General features: G+C 42.9%; 1 pseudogene; it reads right to left on the minus strand.

The window, feature by feature from the left end:
• Nucleotides 1-15050: 15050 nt before the first annotated feature.
• On the minus strand, nt 15051-15145 carry LOC114893481 (annotated as a pseudogene).
• Between the last annotated feature and the right edge of the window lie 1051 nt (nt 15146-16196).

Here is a 16196-nt window from a genome sequence, read left to right on the forward strand (position 1 = left end):
CACACTAATTACCCAGAAATACACTGCCTGCCATAGCTCATTGACTAATTGACAATCGGTTTAAAACTTCAGCAAAATATCTTAAAAGTTAGATGTCGCATTTAGCGAGGAAACCAAGTTTGTTTATCGCCTCATTTTGGTCTGCCTCATTGGCAAAGTTGTAGCGTGGTTTGTAAGTAATGACTGAGCAGGCTTATTACAATGATCAATGGTAAAAGAACAGCATTCCATCATACCATATAGCACTTCCATCTCTCATTTCTGTGATTCTATTAAGACCAATTACCAATATTATATCCGTTAATGTGATACAAAAATAGAGTGCAACCGTGTATGTAATAGTTACTGCTGATATGGTCGTTACTGCTAATGTGATCTGTTAAGCTCCGTGTACAGCTGTCACCGGCTCTTTTCTCTTGCACTTCTAAGATGTGGCCTTTCCGTGCTCTATGCCCTTTACATTCTGATCCAAGCACATGCACCCAAAACAGCATGAACGTAAGTTCATGCTGTACCTACACATGATCCTTCTGCCTCAAAAATAAGTTCTGGGCAAAAGCCAAATCTTTGGGAATCATTCCTCTCTATTTCCTTCCTATTTACAAATCACTGTTGGAGACCTAACTTCTTTTTTTTTTTTTTTAAACATCTTTATTGGGGTATAATTGCTTTACAATGGTGTGTTAGTTTCTGCTTTATAACAAAGTGAATCAGTTACACATATACATATGTTCCCATGTGTCTTCCCTCTTGCGTCTCCCTCCCTCACACTCTCCCTATCCCACCCCTCCAGGCTGTCACAAAGCACCGAGCTGCCTTGCAGCTGCTTCCCCCTAGCTATCTACCTTACTACGTTTGTTAGTGTGTATATGTCCATGACTCTCTCTCGCCCTGTCAAAGCTCACCCTTCCCCCTCCCCATATCCTCAAGTCCGTTCTCCAGTAGGTCTGCGTCTTTATTCCTGTCTTACCCCTAGGTTCTTCATGACATTTTTTTTTCCTTAAATTCCATATATATGTGTTAGCATATGGTATTTGTCTTTTTCTTTCTGACTTACTTCACTCTGTATGACAGACTCTAGGTCTATCCATCTCATTACAAATAGCTCAATTTCATTTCTTTTTAAGGCTGAGTAATATTCCATTGTATATATGTGCCACATCTTCTTTATCCATTCATCCGATGATGGGCGCTTAGGTTGTTTCCATCTCCGGGCTATTGTAAATAGAGCTGCAATGAACATTTTGGTACATGACTCTTTTTGAATTTTGGTTTTCTCAGGGTATATGCCCAGTAGTGGGATTGCTGGGTCATATGGTAATTCTATTTGTAGTTTTTTAAGGAACCTCCATACTGTTCTCCAGAGTGGCTGAACCAATTCACATTCCCACCAACAGTGCAAGAGGGTTGCCTTTTCTCCACACCCTCTCCAGCATTTACTGTTTGTAGATATTTTAATGATGGCCACTCTGACTGGTGTGAGGTGATACCTCATTATAATTTTGATTTGCATTTCTCTAATGATTAATGATGTTGAGCATTCTTTCATGTGTTTGTTGGCATTCTGTATATCTTCTATGGAGAAATGTCTATTTAGGTCTTCTGCCCATTTTTGGATTGGGTTGTTTGTTTTTTTGTTATTGAGCTGCATGAGCTGCTTGTAAATTTTGGAGATTAATCCTTTGTCAGTTGCTTCATTTGCAAATATTTTCTCCCATTCTGAGGGTTGTCTTTTGGTCTTGATTATGGTTTCCTTTGCTGTGCAAAAGCTTTGAAGTTTCATTAGGTCCCATTTGTTTATTTTTGTTTTTATTTCCATTTCTCTAGGAGGTGGGTCAGAAAGGATCTTGCTGTGATTTATGTCACAGAGTGTTCTGCCTATGTTTTCCTCTAAGAGTTTGATAGCTTCTGGCCTTACATTTAGGTCTTTAATCCATTTTGAGCTTATTTTTGTGTATGGTGTTAGGGAGTGATCTAATCTCATACTTTTACATGTACCTGTCCAGTTTTCCCAGCACCATTTATTGAAGAGGCTGTCCTTGGAGACCTAACATCTTTATGAAGCTATATGAGCCTAACTCTGCCTGAATCTTGTTTCTAATCACCTTGATTATTCCAGGAGCTGGCATACTACTGCAAACGTTTGTTCTGGATTTTCTAGGATAGCTCATTCTTACAGGGAAAGTGCACCCAAATTTCAAACAACTGATTTATAGTTAAATATCTGGGCCCTGACCCATTTACACATTGGAGATTGCTGTTATGGGTGGTGCAGAACAAATCTGTAGTTGTACAGAGTTATAGGAGGAGCACTCACTGTGGGATTGCTGGACTGGCATTTGGTCTGGTTGCAACCCCAGAATATCCAACTAGGAGGGGCTTGAACAATTAGGGAATTATTTTTCTCACAGAACAAGACTTCCAAAGGCAAGCAGTCAGGGACTGGTGCTGCGGCTCAGTTGTTTTTCTCCTCTTCCATCCTTTGCAGATGGCTGGTTGCCTCACACTCTGAAAATGACTTCTGGAGAAGACAAGGGGAGGGGTCTGACCCAGCTGAGTCCAGCAGTTCTATCAAGAGAGCACAAACTCTGTCCCCAACGCTTGTCAGGCTTCAGCTTAGGTCTCATTAGCTAAACTGTGTCACACTGGCCACTTTGGCTACAAGGGAGGCCTGGAAACACTATTTAACTGGACACAGCGCTGTCCCTAATAAATCGGGGTTTTGTTAGTAAGGAGTGAGTGGATTCTGGAGTGGGAAACGAACAAGTCTGTCACACCTGGGGAAGGTCTGAGAGGAGAGAGGATATCTAAGCTGGCATGTGCGGGATGGTAAGATTAAGGTGGAGACAGGAGAGGAAAGGGGACCTTTGGTAGAATTATAGTGAGAATAACTTCGGGAGAGGAAGTAATAGTGGCATGTCTAGGAGACTGTGAGTATGCTGCTCCAGGACAATTTTGTTCTGAGAAATTGGAAAACAAGTCAGCCCAGTGATGTGTGTCCAGTTCCTGGAGGAACCTCCCACCCTCCTCACCCCAGAACATCCCCCTCACGCTCACTCCCAGTGCCTCCTTGGTCAGATTCAAGTGGACTTTCTGACCAAAGAGAACAAAATCTTAAGGGGATCCTGCCAGTTCCCCTAAGCCAGTTATTCTCAATATTGGCTATGCATCGGAATAACTTAGGGGTAGTTTTAAAAATCCCAGTGCCAAGGCCATTGTCCAGACCAGATAAGTCAGACTCTGGGGGGTGGGGTCAGGGGTGTGCTGGTAAAAGTTTAATAACTGGCTTTCTAGAAGAAAATACTCATGTATATATATGTACAGACATTTATTATAAATTTTACTGATGTAAACGACGTATAGCCTACAACTTAGAAATGATACTAAAACATACAATCCTCTTTATTACAGAATGATCTTCAGTCCCTTGATTCTCAGATAATGCTTTCCTGGCTTTTGTTCTCGTTGTTTCTTTTTCTTGTTTTTTCTTTTTGTTTTTCTGAACTCTTGTGTCTGTAGTTAACCTATGGCTTTGATTCAATTGTGATGTTAAAAAATCAGACTGCAAATGAATGCTTGGTTACCATCCAAATTCAGCCACTGGCTCACGAGTATAGTTCCAACATGAATGTATGTTGATATTTCGTTTACATTAACAAATAAGATGAACATGAAACAATGAAGCTGTATGTTGGAACTTCACTTGTGTGATGTGAAAGACTTCTTGGCTGATGGGTCGTAGCTTTCAAATCCTGGAAGAATATTTCCTCAATTTTCTGTGCCATTCACAGTGTAATGATTATAGGCAGGATACACTTTTAAGTTTAATTTGCATTATTAACATCTTATCCATCACTTTCTTAGGTCCAGACCAGGGGTTGGCACAGGTTTCCAGGCAAGAGCCAGATAGTAAATATTTTACACTTTGCAGACCACAAACAGTCTCTTCCTTCTCCTCTGCTTTTTTAAATGAATTAATTAGGTGTTTTTTCTTTCTTTTTTTTTTTTTTCTCTTTTAAGGACTGTCACTTTTTTTATTTTTTATTTTTTTGCGGTACACGGGCCTCTCACTGTTGTGGCCTCGCCCGTTGCGGAGCACAGGCTCCGGACGCGCAGGCTCGGCGGCCATGGCCGCTCCGTGGCATGTGGGATCTTCCCGGACCGGGGCACGAAGCCGTGTCGCCTGCATTGGCAGGCGGACTCCCAACCACTGCGCCACCAGGGAAGCCCGAATTAATTAGTTTTTAACAAGCAATCCTTTAGGGACCCTCACGCACTATTGGTGGGAATGTAAGTTGATACAACCACTATGGAAAACAGTATGGAGCTTCCTTAAAAAACTGAAAAATAGAACTACCATATGACCCAGCAATCCCACTACTGGGCATATACCCTGAGCAAACCATAATTCAAAAGGAGTCATGTACCACAATGTTCATTGCTGCTCTGTTTACAATAGCCAGGACATGGAAGCAACCTAAGTGTCCATCAACAGATGAATGGGTAAATAAGATGTGGCACATATATACAATGGAATATTACTCAGCCATGAAAAGAAATGAAATGGAGTTATCTGTAGTGAGGTGGATGGACCTAGAGTCTGTCATACAGAGTGAAGTAAGTCAGAAAGAGAAAAACAAATACCATATGCTAACACATATATATGGAATCTAAAAAAAAAATAAAGGTTCTGAAGAACCTAGGGGCAGGACAGGAAAAAAGACGCAGACGTAGAGAATGGACTTGAGGACACGGGGACGGGGAAGGGTAAGCTGGGACGAAGTGAGAGAGTGGCATGGACATATATACACTACCAAACGTAAAACAGATAGCTAGTGGGAAGCGGCCGCGTAGCACAGGGAGATCAGCTTGGTGCTTTGCGACGACCTAGAGGGGTTGGATAGGGAGACTGGAAGGGAGGCTCAAGAGGGAGGGGATATGGGGATGTATGTATGCATATGGCTGATTTACTTTGTTGTACAACAGAAACTAACACAGTATTGTGAAGCAATTATACTCCAGTAAAAATCTATAAAAAAAGGCTATCATTTCTTCTGCAAATACTCCTGTATGTATTTCTAATGGTTATGAAATACCATTATCATGCTTAATAAAATTAATAATTATTTATTAGTTACCCAATACTATTTCTATATTGAATTTTTCTCAATTTTCTTAAAAAAGTTATTTTTAAGAAATTTTATTTTTTTGTTGAAGTGTAGCTGATTTACAGTGTTGTGTTTCTGCTGTGAAAAGGTTACTTTTAACAGTTGTTTTCTTTTCCAAATTAGAATCAAAATAAGGAACCTCTATTTCATTTGGTGGACTATGTCTTGTAAAATTTTCTTCAAACATTTAACAGTTATCCATCTTATTTTTTACCTGCTATTTATGGGCTAAAGAAATAAAGTAATGTTTCTATAAAATGTTTTATATTATGGACCCAGCCAATTGCACTCTTGAGGTGTTGTTTAACATATTTCTTTATTCCATGTATTTCCTGTAAATTGGCAGATGTATCTAGAGGTTCTATTCGATGCAGGTTTATTTGGGGACAAGAATGTCATAGATGGTGTTGTGTACTTCCAAATTGTGTCACATCAGCTGACACTAACATCTGGTTTTTCCACTTCTAGTGATGTTGAAATTGACAGGTGAGTTTAGGTATTAGAAGTCTGATCCATTAGTTGTAAAATTCCCTATCAGCTTCTCATCTAAATGTTTTAACTACCATTGCCCAAATAAATTATTTCATTAAAGATTGTAACAAAAACAATCCTTTAAAAATGTAAAAACACGTGGATCATACAAAAACAGACTGTAGGCCAGATTTGGCCTGTGTGTTACAGTTTGCCAACCCCTGATCTAGACAATCAACATAGTAAATCAAGCCCTGATGTGAAGTGTTTGCTAATTTCTGTGGTGTAAATATTCCATAAGCCATCACGGAGTTGGGAAGAGTTGCAAAATGGTACATCATTATGTAGTGTTTCCACCATTCAGATGCGATAGACAACTTCAAGAGCATAGATAGTAGTAAGATAATTAGAAGGCAACACATTTTGAGTATTTATTTTTATTACCTTTGCTTTTAATAAAGACATTTAATTGTAAGCTTATGTAATCTAATTTTGAATAATGCTGTGTTTAACAACTGGCTTTGAAAATACAACCGTCTCTGTCTCTTGTGAGCTGGTAAGAAATGGCTCAAGCACACTACTAGCTTGTCGGCTTGAGCCTGGAATGCTTTGCTGAGGATTCTGGGCTTCATGCTTTATGGTGGTTAGTAGGAGACCACTAGAGGTTTTTGAGGAGAACATGAGTATGATCAAATGGAAGAAATGGGTATTTTAGGAAGATTCACTTACCAGAGGTGGAGAGAATGGATTGGAGTTTCTATGGACTGCCTAGAAGATTTGTAGATAGCCTTCAAGGAGTCTGGGAATACTTTACAACTGCACACAAAATTTTGAGCATATGTGTGTAAGTGAATTTTTTCTGGGGAGAGCGCTCTTATCTTTCATTAGATTCTCTCTGAGATTACAAAATATGTTAAGAACTACTGGACTAGAAGTAGGAAGACCAGGTGGAAGCTAAGGAATTCAACCTATCAGTCAGGGTCCCAGGAGAAAACAGAATTCGCCTGAGATGGTTCCAATGGTGACTTTTTAAAAGGCTGTGTTCAGAAGTATGGGCAGCATTAGGTGAACAAACAGGAGACGTGGAGATACCAAGAGATTAGCCACAGTGGCAAACTCTTAGCCCCTAGGACTAAAGGGCAAAGAGAAGAAAACCAACAGGTCTGGACCCTTGACAGCTGGAGCCCTGGAGGAGGGGCTTGGTGGAAGCAGGGGTGCTGGAGGGGTCAGTTTCTTCAGAGATGGGGAATCAAGCAGGGAGTGAGGAAGGAAGGCACACTCTGGCCTCTCTCCTCCCACCCTTTGATTGATTGTTGTCAGCGCCTCCCCCTGGTCTCTAGCCACCAAGAGAGCCTAGGTGATGTGGTCTGCAGGGCCAGAGCGGGGCAGCAAATGTGGCTACATGGATGGGCTGGGACAGGACAGTGTAAATGGAGAATAACAAGCACACAAAGAATATATTACTTAGAACTTCCAGAACTGTCCAAGAAGGGAATCGATATGAGGTCTTGTTTGGTAGCCCCAGGCACCGTTACTCACTGTCTGATTTTGGAATTCTGCTCTTCGGCAGACCCTCCTGCACTAACTTGGGTCTGCCCAGTAATGACAGATAAAGAGAAGCAAAGTGCAGAGGATTGTTACTGTTGTTAATTTTGCCCTTCCGTTGCCGTTTGCAAGCTCCTTGACACTGGCAGTCACAAATGTCTCTGAGCCTCCCTCATCCATAAAGCCTGGAGGTTGCATTTGATGTTCTCTGTGGTACCTTCTGGGACGAGAGTTTCATGAAGCTTTCAGAGGGTCTTTAGCTTCCTCCTTATGAAAGGCACCTGTCAAATAGGTGAGCAGGACTTCCATGCCTGCCGTCATCGGCGGTGGTTTGAAGTCTGAAGAAGAGCAAAGTTAACAGTCTCCTGGTCCCTCCAAGGAGCCCACTGTAGACGATTAGCATTTGATCAACTTTGGTTCTGCTGTTGGTTGGTAGGATTTGCAGTGAAATGCTTTCATACATGTTTGAGTTGAAGTGTTGCCCAAGCTGAGGGAGCACTAATTTTGAAGATATGTTTGCATTCTAGTCTGTACTCTAGAGAGACCTAATATCAAGAAACGCCAAGAAACCCTGCTTCCTTCCAAGAAACTCTGGTGGAGTGTTGCTGAAGGGAGCTCACTTTTGTATGCATTTCAGAGATTTAATTTTATCAGCCGATGCAAATGTAAAACAAAAGGACAAGAAAATGATCCCTTTGTCAACATCAGGATGTCTGACTTAAAATCCCATTCAAATAACTCCCTAAAAATGATCAGACACTGAATACATTATTTTTCTGACTTTGACAAAACCAGTCTGCACAAAGCAGCAGCCCCATGAGGTTATGGATAAACCAACCATGTTAAAACTTCAGCATTTTCATGTCAGTCACAGATTTTCTTAAGGGCCAAGTCACTGTTTAAGGACTAATGTGTTTGGAGAGGGGAAAAAAATCGCACTGTGTTATTAGGCAGAATCCCCTTTATATACAGGGATTGGATCAGTTTGACCCTGATTGTGTTGCCTGCTTTATTGTCCTACTTCAAACACAGGGCCCTGGGCATCATCTTAAGGAAGGGCTGATTGAACTGTCGGCCTGACACTTGTCAGCTGTGGATAATACGGGTTTCAGTCTGTCATGCTCACACATAAATGAACCATGACAGAAATAGACTGTTGAATAGAAAAAGCATTTTTACTGTGGATAACCTTTGTTGAATAAACGCAACAAATAATAAAGTCTGAAAAAGAGGATGTGTACCTTAGGAAAGCAGTGACGTTCAGAACCAAATGGTTATTATCTTTTTGGGACCATCAGAAATTGCCCACTGTCAAAGCATGTGATTGAGAGAAAAGGGAGAAGTGCCATGATTATAATAAAAATGATGGCAGTTGAGTCCATGCAGTCTCCGATATAATATCACATAACAAAACCCAGTTACAGCTCACCAGGATTACAAAGGAGGCATTGTTTGTGTATCAAATGGAATCCACAATTGTTCTTAGAAAATAGTGACACACATCTTAATTAAAACAGCAGGAAAAAAAATCTGAAACTCCTTATTTCTCTAAAACATTTCTCTCTTTTTATTAAAAAAAAAAAGAACTCCCAGTAGAAATTGTGGAAACTCTACATTTCAATCAACACAGTCAAAAGAATGATTTGAATTTACAGGCCTGTAATTGGAACAAATTGGAAACAAAAGAAGAGCTCGTTGAAGCCATGTGATGTGGCCACAGTGCTCCTGTGTACAGCGTGCTAGGAAAAAAAATCATGTTTCTTTAAAGCAAAGCTAACTCCACTGCAGGCTCCAAGCAATTTGCATAAATGTCTCTACCATGATTTTTTTTTAAATTTATGGGCCCTAAGTTTCTAATTAAATACTAATTAATACTATCACCAGAATTGTCTCCCATCCCCAGCTCCTCATAGCTTTGTCACTTTGATTAATGCACAGTCATTTATTAACTTATTTAACAAGCTGGGGTGCCTCATGACAAACTAGATTAAATTATCCTCATAACAGTCTCATTACTGAAAAAAAAAAAAAAAAGGGAGTTTTAAACTTAATAAAAATTACCTTCAATAATGTTAAAGCTTTTTCACCGTACCCTTAAAAGATAGAAATAGGTTTCTTGTTTGATTTATAATGTATGGAGTTGTATAAAGCATCCATTAATAAAATTTATAAGTTCATTTAAGCTTGCACATTACAGTAGTGCCGTAGCCGTGGGTGCTTGTTATTTAACTTTTGCTGTAGTTATGAAGATAATTAATGTCCTGACCAGACAGGGACTGAAATACCCACTAGAATGAGATAATTAGAGACATAAATAATGTTTAGGTTCTCATGTGCTGCTTTTTAAATGAATTGTTTTGTTTTCCACCCAAACTTGAGAAAGAGGAAAATAAGAGTTTACCAAGGAACTGTACAATAAAGGTGACATGTTTGTTTTAGTGGATCCACAAATGCTATGAAGCCTCGCTGTTTCTGGGCTGGAGGAGGGAGTAGGTGGGCCGGGGATTTGGCTCTTTCCGGGGAAGTGTTGGGCCCTTGTTGCTCTCTGGCTCCCTCTAGTGGTCAGGTCTTGGTGGCAAGCACACCACCCGGCAAAGCTGCCTCATTAGCTGACTCAGGAAGCCCAAGGGGTGAGTCAGAACTGAAAACTGTCTCTTCATTACCTCGTGGGGTAAGCTTCTCATCTTAGTCAGCCTCCGAGGAGAAGGAGAGCCCCAGAGGGAGCTGAAGGGGCCTACGGCAGCCAATCTTTTCATGCTGACGAGGCAGAATGCAGGAAGCTGTGGCTCAAGCCCTGCTGGTCTCAAAAGAAATAAATACATTAAAACATAGGTAGAACATGGGCTCTTGGTGGGGTGGCGTGTTACAATAGGTATTCAGCATGTTCTGAGGGCATATTGTCTTCTCAGTTTTCAGTTTCTTGCTAAAATAGCACCCTCATTACCATCCCTAGGTAATCTGGTGCCAGGATAGTAAGACCAGCATCTCCTGATGGAAAAATGTTAGCTGGTTAAGCTTCCTTTTGGTCTGTGGTGTCCCAAGTCTTTGCGCAGGGCTGTTGGAAAGGGGCAGTAGCCCCTTGGTCACACAAAGGGGGCTGGCACCCTGAATCGGTAGCACTTCGCCGTTTGCAAAGCCCTTTGCATATATCACCCTCAGCTGCTCCAGAATCCCGTGAGCCCAGAAGGAGAGACTGTTCCTCCTGTGGTTGCTGAGGAGTCACCTGGTGCTTTGCAGTCTCAAACTGCCTAGTTGGCTCCTTCCTCTCTGCGAGGAACACCTGGCTCCTTTTCTTTGGGTTTCTGACATCCTTCCTGCGTTTCTGTATTTCTGCGTCTCACCTCCATGTCTTCTCTCTCACACCCTCTCTCTCCCTCTCACCTTACCTTTTTATCCTTGATTCAGAGCACAGATAACAATAACTCTACTTGTTCACATACGAAAATAGCTCACTTGTCAGAGCTGCATGGGGACCGGTGCCACGGAAATTCTGTGAGCGAAAGAATGGTTCAGAGAATTTTCTCTGGGTTTCAAGCGCTTCATGGTCATAGTCATCTCAAGTTCACACCCCATCCCCTGGAGGTGAGTAGATGGCACATGTCTTTATTATTTGTAACTCTTGTTTAGCATTGATTAACATTTCCATCTTTGCAAGCCTATTACCAGAGACCTATTAGTATTAGTAGATGGTGGTTTGGGCCAAAAATTGATCAACATTAGGCCAAATTTCAGCTCCCTGATCTACTTGGTTTCCTCCTGGTGACTTTATTTTAGTTCAGTTTATTAAGTCCCCAGCTTGCCCAGTATTCATTTGGGACAAGTAGGCCAGGTTAATTTAAGTGGGGCCTCTAGGAACCATGTGAGGAGATGTCGTAGATGAAAATAAAGCACAGTAAGGGAGGCGCTCATGGTCAGCACAGGAAGGTGAGAGCACAGGAGGTCTCATTCCTGCCCAGGTCCTTCCATCTGGCTCCACTGTGAACGCCTGAGGAGTGGAGGGGCAGAAGGGAATGGTGGTGAGGTGGAGAGTGGCTGTGGATTAACAAGGTGTAGCTGGGAAGAACAGAGGAGAAGTAACTGTTTTTCAGCAGTTCCCGAACTTTAACAGGCAAAACAATGTTTAAATGCAGATTTCCTGACTCCAGTTTCAAAGTTTCTGATTAAATCTGTCCGAGGCCCAGGAATCTGCATTTTAAATAGGCCTGTAATGACTCTGATGCAGGGGTCATGTCCATGGACCACTGGTTATGAAACGCTGGACTGGGAAGGGGAGAAAGAGAAGATCAAAGAACTGACAGGAGGTGAGGGTATTTTTTCTGAGTCATCTTCACCTTCCTGAGAAAGTGCTGTAGCTGTCATGTGTCCTTCTACAGACACTGCTTACCTGGGGATGCATCTCCAGGTGGTGAGAAGGGGGTGGGGGAGGGGAAGAGAGTGCAAAAGATTCCTTCCTGGCCAAAGAGGAAAGTTTGCCCACCAGCACATCTCCTTGGCTCTCAACATCACCTCTCCTAAGTGCTTCTTCTGACAGCAGTGCTTCAGTCCCCATTGGTATTGCTCCTTTAAGATTTGTCCCTTTCTTGCCCACATCTTCCGTGTGATAGCCTAGGAATCCTTCTGTGAGGGGTCCTCTGAAGGAAATGGAGGTGCCCTGAGCCCAGGCTGCTCCAAGCCTGTGGGTAAAGAGATTGTCTGGAGGGGCCCTGTTTCCTGCCTCCATAGCAACCCCCTGGAACAGTCAAGGTGTGAGATAGGCTTTAGTCAAACTGCTTCAGTCACACGTGGCCTAATTAGAGCGCGCTCAGCTGTGGTGTGTCTGGCTTCTGAAGGCCTGGGCTATTGTTGGGTCATGGTGGGCAGACCGGTGCTTTGGGGGGCAAGTGACCCTCATACAGCTTCAGAACCAAGCCTGTGCCCAGCTGGAACCCATGACCTGTTGGGCTTTTCTCTGTGTGCTCTTCATGCCTTTACAACCACGTTGCCAGAGTGATGGAAATGCCACCTGTGTGCACAGTGCACTGCGGCAAACACTGGGCATCGCGGGCGGGTGCCAGGCACTGTCCTCGGTGCTGGTGGTACCGAGGGAAAGGAAGTTTTCTTGCCAATACGCTTGACTTTACCTCTTGAGGCTTTCAGTGACATTGCCTTGAGCAGAAGGGTAAGTCCACAGAGGCTCCCTGGGACCCAGCCGGTGCCCCAGCGTCATGCAGCCACCTGGCAGAGAACGGGACGCCCGTGGCTAGATGGGTTCCGGGCTGGTTTCTCAGGGTGGCTGCGACAGAGGGAAGAGAGAGTGGAGGGCATGGGGATTAGGGCTGTGGTTCTCAGACTGGGGTGTGCTTTCCTCCAGGGGTTGTGTGAGATGATCCACTAGGAATGGGCAGAGAATACTGAAGCTTTTACTATACTGGCTGTTTATGCCCTTATATGTTTGTGGTATGTTTTAAAATGGGAGAAAATGTTGATTTAATAGTAAAATGTATGTAATTTATCAATGAATGAATGAGTGAATGTCAGAGATATGTGCCTGGTTATTTTCCTTGTTTCACTGTTGGTTGTGCATTATGAAATAAATTTGTGACCACTGGTTTAGAGTATTGTCAAAAGAGTGGTTGAAGCACTGGACCCTAGAGTCTAGGCTGGAAGGGGAAGGAAGCCAAACCACAAGGGAGCTGAGAGAATGGGGAAAAATGGACAGAATGGGGGATGGAAGATGGAGGATACTTTAGGTGGGGCAATGCTAGGTGATTCCAAAGTCAAATTTGTAACCAGGGGAGGGAGGGAATGAAAGGGGGCAGCACACTGGTTGTGTTGTCCACATGGATTTTAAAGTGCCCGAGTTGATGGTAAGCTGTAGGACAGAAAAGAAGGTGGTGAGCCACCAAGATGCCAGTGGGAGGTTTGGGGATAGTAGTGGGTAAACAGGTGACATGAGGAGAGAAGGAGGGGTTTACGTGAAGACAGAAGACTGATGGTGTCTCTGAGGGGTAAGGAGGACACAGATCCTCCGTCTCCAGTCCCTGGGAGTCTGGGAGGAGTGGAGTGGGATGGGCAGTACATGGGTGAGAGAGCCAGGCTCCAAAGGAAACAGGAAGAGAAAGGAATGTTCCTCACCCCCAGGCTAAAGTCAAGGGGGAGTTTCTCACCGAGGAGCGGGGGTTCCAGAGGGCACTGGAAACACTCTGGAATGAGGGGTGCAATAGGAGTAGGCGTTGGAGGAGAAGGTGAGACAAGGCTGGAGGTGAGCCTGTGGGGAGAGAGGGAGCATCACCCACGCTCAAGGCTCACCCTTCCCCATCGCGGGAGTGCTGATTTCAAATGCTCTATTTGGTGGGTTGTGGAATAAATTTTGTGAGCATAGCTGGCTTTTTTTTTTCTTTTAAAGAACATACAAATGTCTTTTTATTCAAAAACACAAAACGTGTTATCTGTGGGCGTGCACAGTGACAGCCGTAAACCATCATGCACTTCGTCAACTGAAACCCCTAACTGAAACCCATAACCTTTTCTTTGGTCTTTTTTTTTCAAGTGATTTCTCTGAGGTTATTGGTGAGAAGCACCGCTCTGAGCTTCCTGTCACAGTTCACTAAGAGTGATAATGCACTATTTCAGGAATGAGAACATGCCGCCTCCACATCACCTCCACCCACTCTGCCCACGCCAAGGTCCTCCTCCTCTTCAGGATCTCTGTTACAGCTTCTGCTCTGTTTCACACAGCAGTAGCAGCCAGGAAGCAGCCCTCAGTACCCTAGTAGTGCCGGTGATGCTTTTTTCTACCCTAGCCGTATCTCCAAGCAGAGCATCACAGCCAGCTTCTGAACGGCTTTGTCTGATGTTCTCAGCTGTCAAGGATCCTTCTAACTGTCACGCTTGGCAAGGTCATTGCAGGCATTTTGAATATTTTCAAAAATAATTTGTATATCGGTTTTTAAAATTTTTATTGGACTTGGTGAGTCCAAAGCTGGAGTACACTGAGCCCAAGCCTAACCGCCTCCTAGAAAGATGCCTTCTTCAAAAGCAATTGAGGCAGCACTGAGTACACCTAGAGCTCTTTCTTTTCACTTGTCCCACCAGCCTTCAGCTTGGCTATTGCATCTGAACATTTTACAACACGTCATTCAATTCTTCCTCTTCATACTCATTAATAGTAACCTTTCTTGATTGTGTTTTTCAATTTGCGACTCATCACCTTTTCCTTTCAAGAGCATAGGGTCATCTTTGACCTCAATGACTTCTGCTTTTCTGAGGCTGAACATCTTCAAGATTTAGGGTCAACCCCTCCTCTCTAACACCTGCAAAGGCATTTGAAAGTGAGTCAGTTCCAGGGTTTAGTTTGTCTTTATTACACCAAATTTATTCATAATACATTATGCAGGTGTTTTGATGAGAATCCAGAAATATTTTGAGACACCATATTTCTCTGAAATGTAAGAATTTAAGAGCATTGTTGTTCCAGGACAAGTCTTGTGAATAGAGCTTTTATTGCATTCATTTGCATTATTTTGTTCACTTCTCAGAACTCTGTCAATTAACAACAGCTTGATCTTGCAGTTGAGATAGCAGAACCCAGAGAAAATTCACCCCAAGTCACACACTTGGAAGATAATGGAGCCAGGACTAGACCCAGTGTTCTCTCTGCTAGATCATTCTACCTTTCAGAATTAAGGACAGATCAGGCAATAAGCTTGCTCCTGATCAGGCATGTGACAGGTTCAAGCTGGAAGGGACCCCTCTCTGTATCTAATTCAACCCCACCTTCCTAGACATTCAGTAGATGTATCTAATTAGGAAAAAATGCAAATTATTTTGACTGTGTACCTATAAATGTTATCCCTGGAAAGAAAAGGAACATTTGGTAAATGTGAAAAAAATATGGGGAAAATTTGCATGTTACCCTTGTGTAGGGGCCATGTTAATCTTCCCTGTATTGTTCCAATTTTAGTATACATGCTGCCAAGCAATCTCCAGACTCTTTTAAAATGAATATATAATAGAAAATACCAAAGTATATCTCATATAGTAAAGATAGGTATTGTTTTGTGAGACTTTTGTGTTAGTTGTATATACGTGTAGATATTGTGGGTCGTGATATAAAATTTACTCCATACGGTGGATTGTGCTAACAAATGTTGAAAAGCCATGGGTATGGTGGAAAGACCATGAGAAAAGGGGGTTCAGTTGCTTGATGCCAGCCGTCACTGTGCCGATAACCACCTGCGTGAGCTTGGCCAAGGAACTTAACGCCTCAGGGCTTCCATTTCCTTATCTTTAAAATGAGCAGGTCGAACTCGATGTTTTCGAGATCCCTTCCCCTAAGATTGTATCATTCTGGCACTTGTCTCATGGCATGAATGAGACACACATGCCTTCCAAATGAGAGAGGTGGGTGGAGAGAAGTGGCTGGAGCAGAAAGGCAACGTTAGCCGGGTGCAGTCACCTGACATTGCCCCATAGCAACATGCTGCCCTGGTCCTCATTCTTGCTGCTTGTCGTCTGGCTGGTGGTACCCCAAGATGCTGCAGCCACGAGGGTGTGAATGATGACCATGGTTAAATCCAAATTGTAGCCTGTGGACAGCAGTGGAGGCGAGGACTGCCAAACACACACAGCTGGTACCACGCTTGGCACTGCTGGGTGCTCAGAAGCTGTTCTTGATGACAAGCATGATAAATATTCCGAGGGGGGAGCGAGGAAAAGGCAACCTAAATAGAGCAAGTCGAAACTTAGGAGCCATTTTCCCTCTACTGTCTACATGGCCCTGGAATAATAGAGACCTTCCTTAGAAAAGAATAAGGGAGGGGAGCAACTTCAGAAACTATGCAACATAAAATGCTTAGTACAGCTCCTTCTCCGGCATAAATGAGTACTTAGTTCTGTGTAAAGAACAGGGGCCTGTTAATCACTTTTCACTCACTTGATGCACAAGATGCAAAGTTAATTTCGTGGTGGAGAAACACCCAAGAGGTTGCTTGTTTTCTGTTAATATAGAAGATATCCGTGACACTGGCACAT

The sequence above is a fragment of the Monodon monoceros genome, unplaced genomic scaffold (genome assembly GCF_005190385.1).
Source record: "Monodon monoceros isolate NGI ecotype Baffin Bay Population unplaced genomic scaffold, NGI_Narwhal_1 Super_Scaffold_12, whole genome shotgun sequence".
Taxonomy (NCBI): domain Eukaryota; kingdom Metazoa; phylum Chordata; class Mammalia; order Artiodactyla; family Monodontidae; genus Monodon; species Monodon monoceros.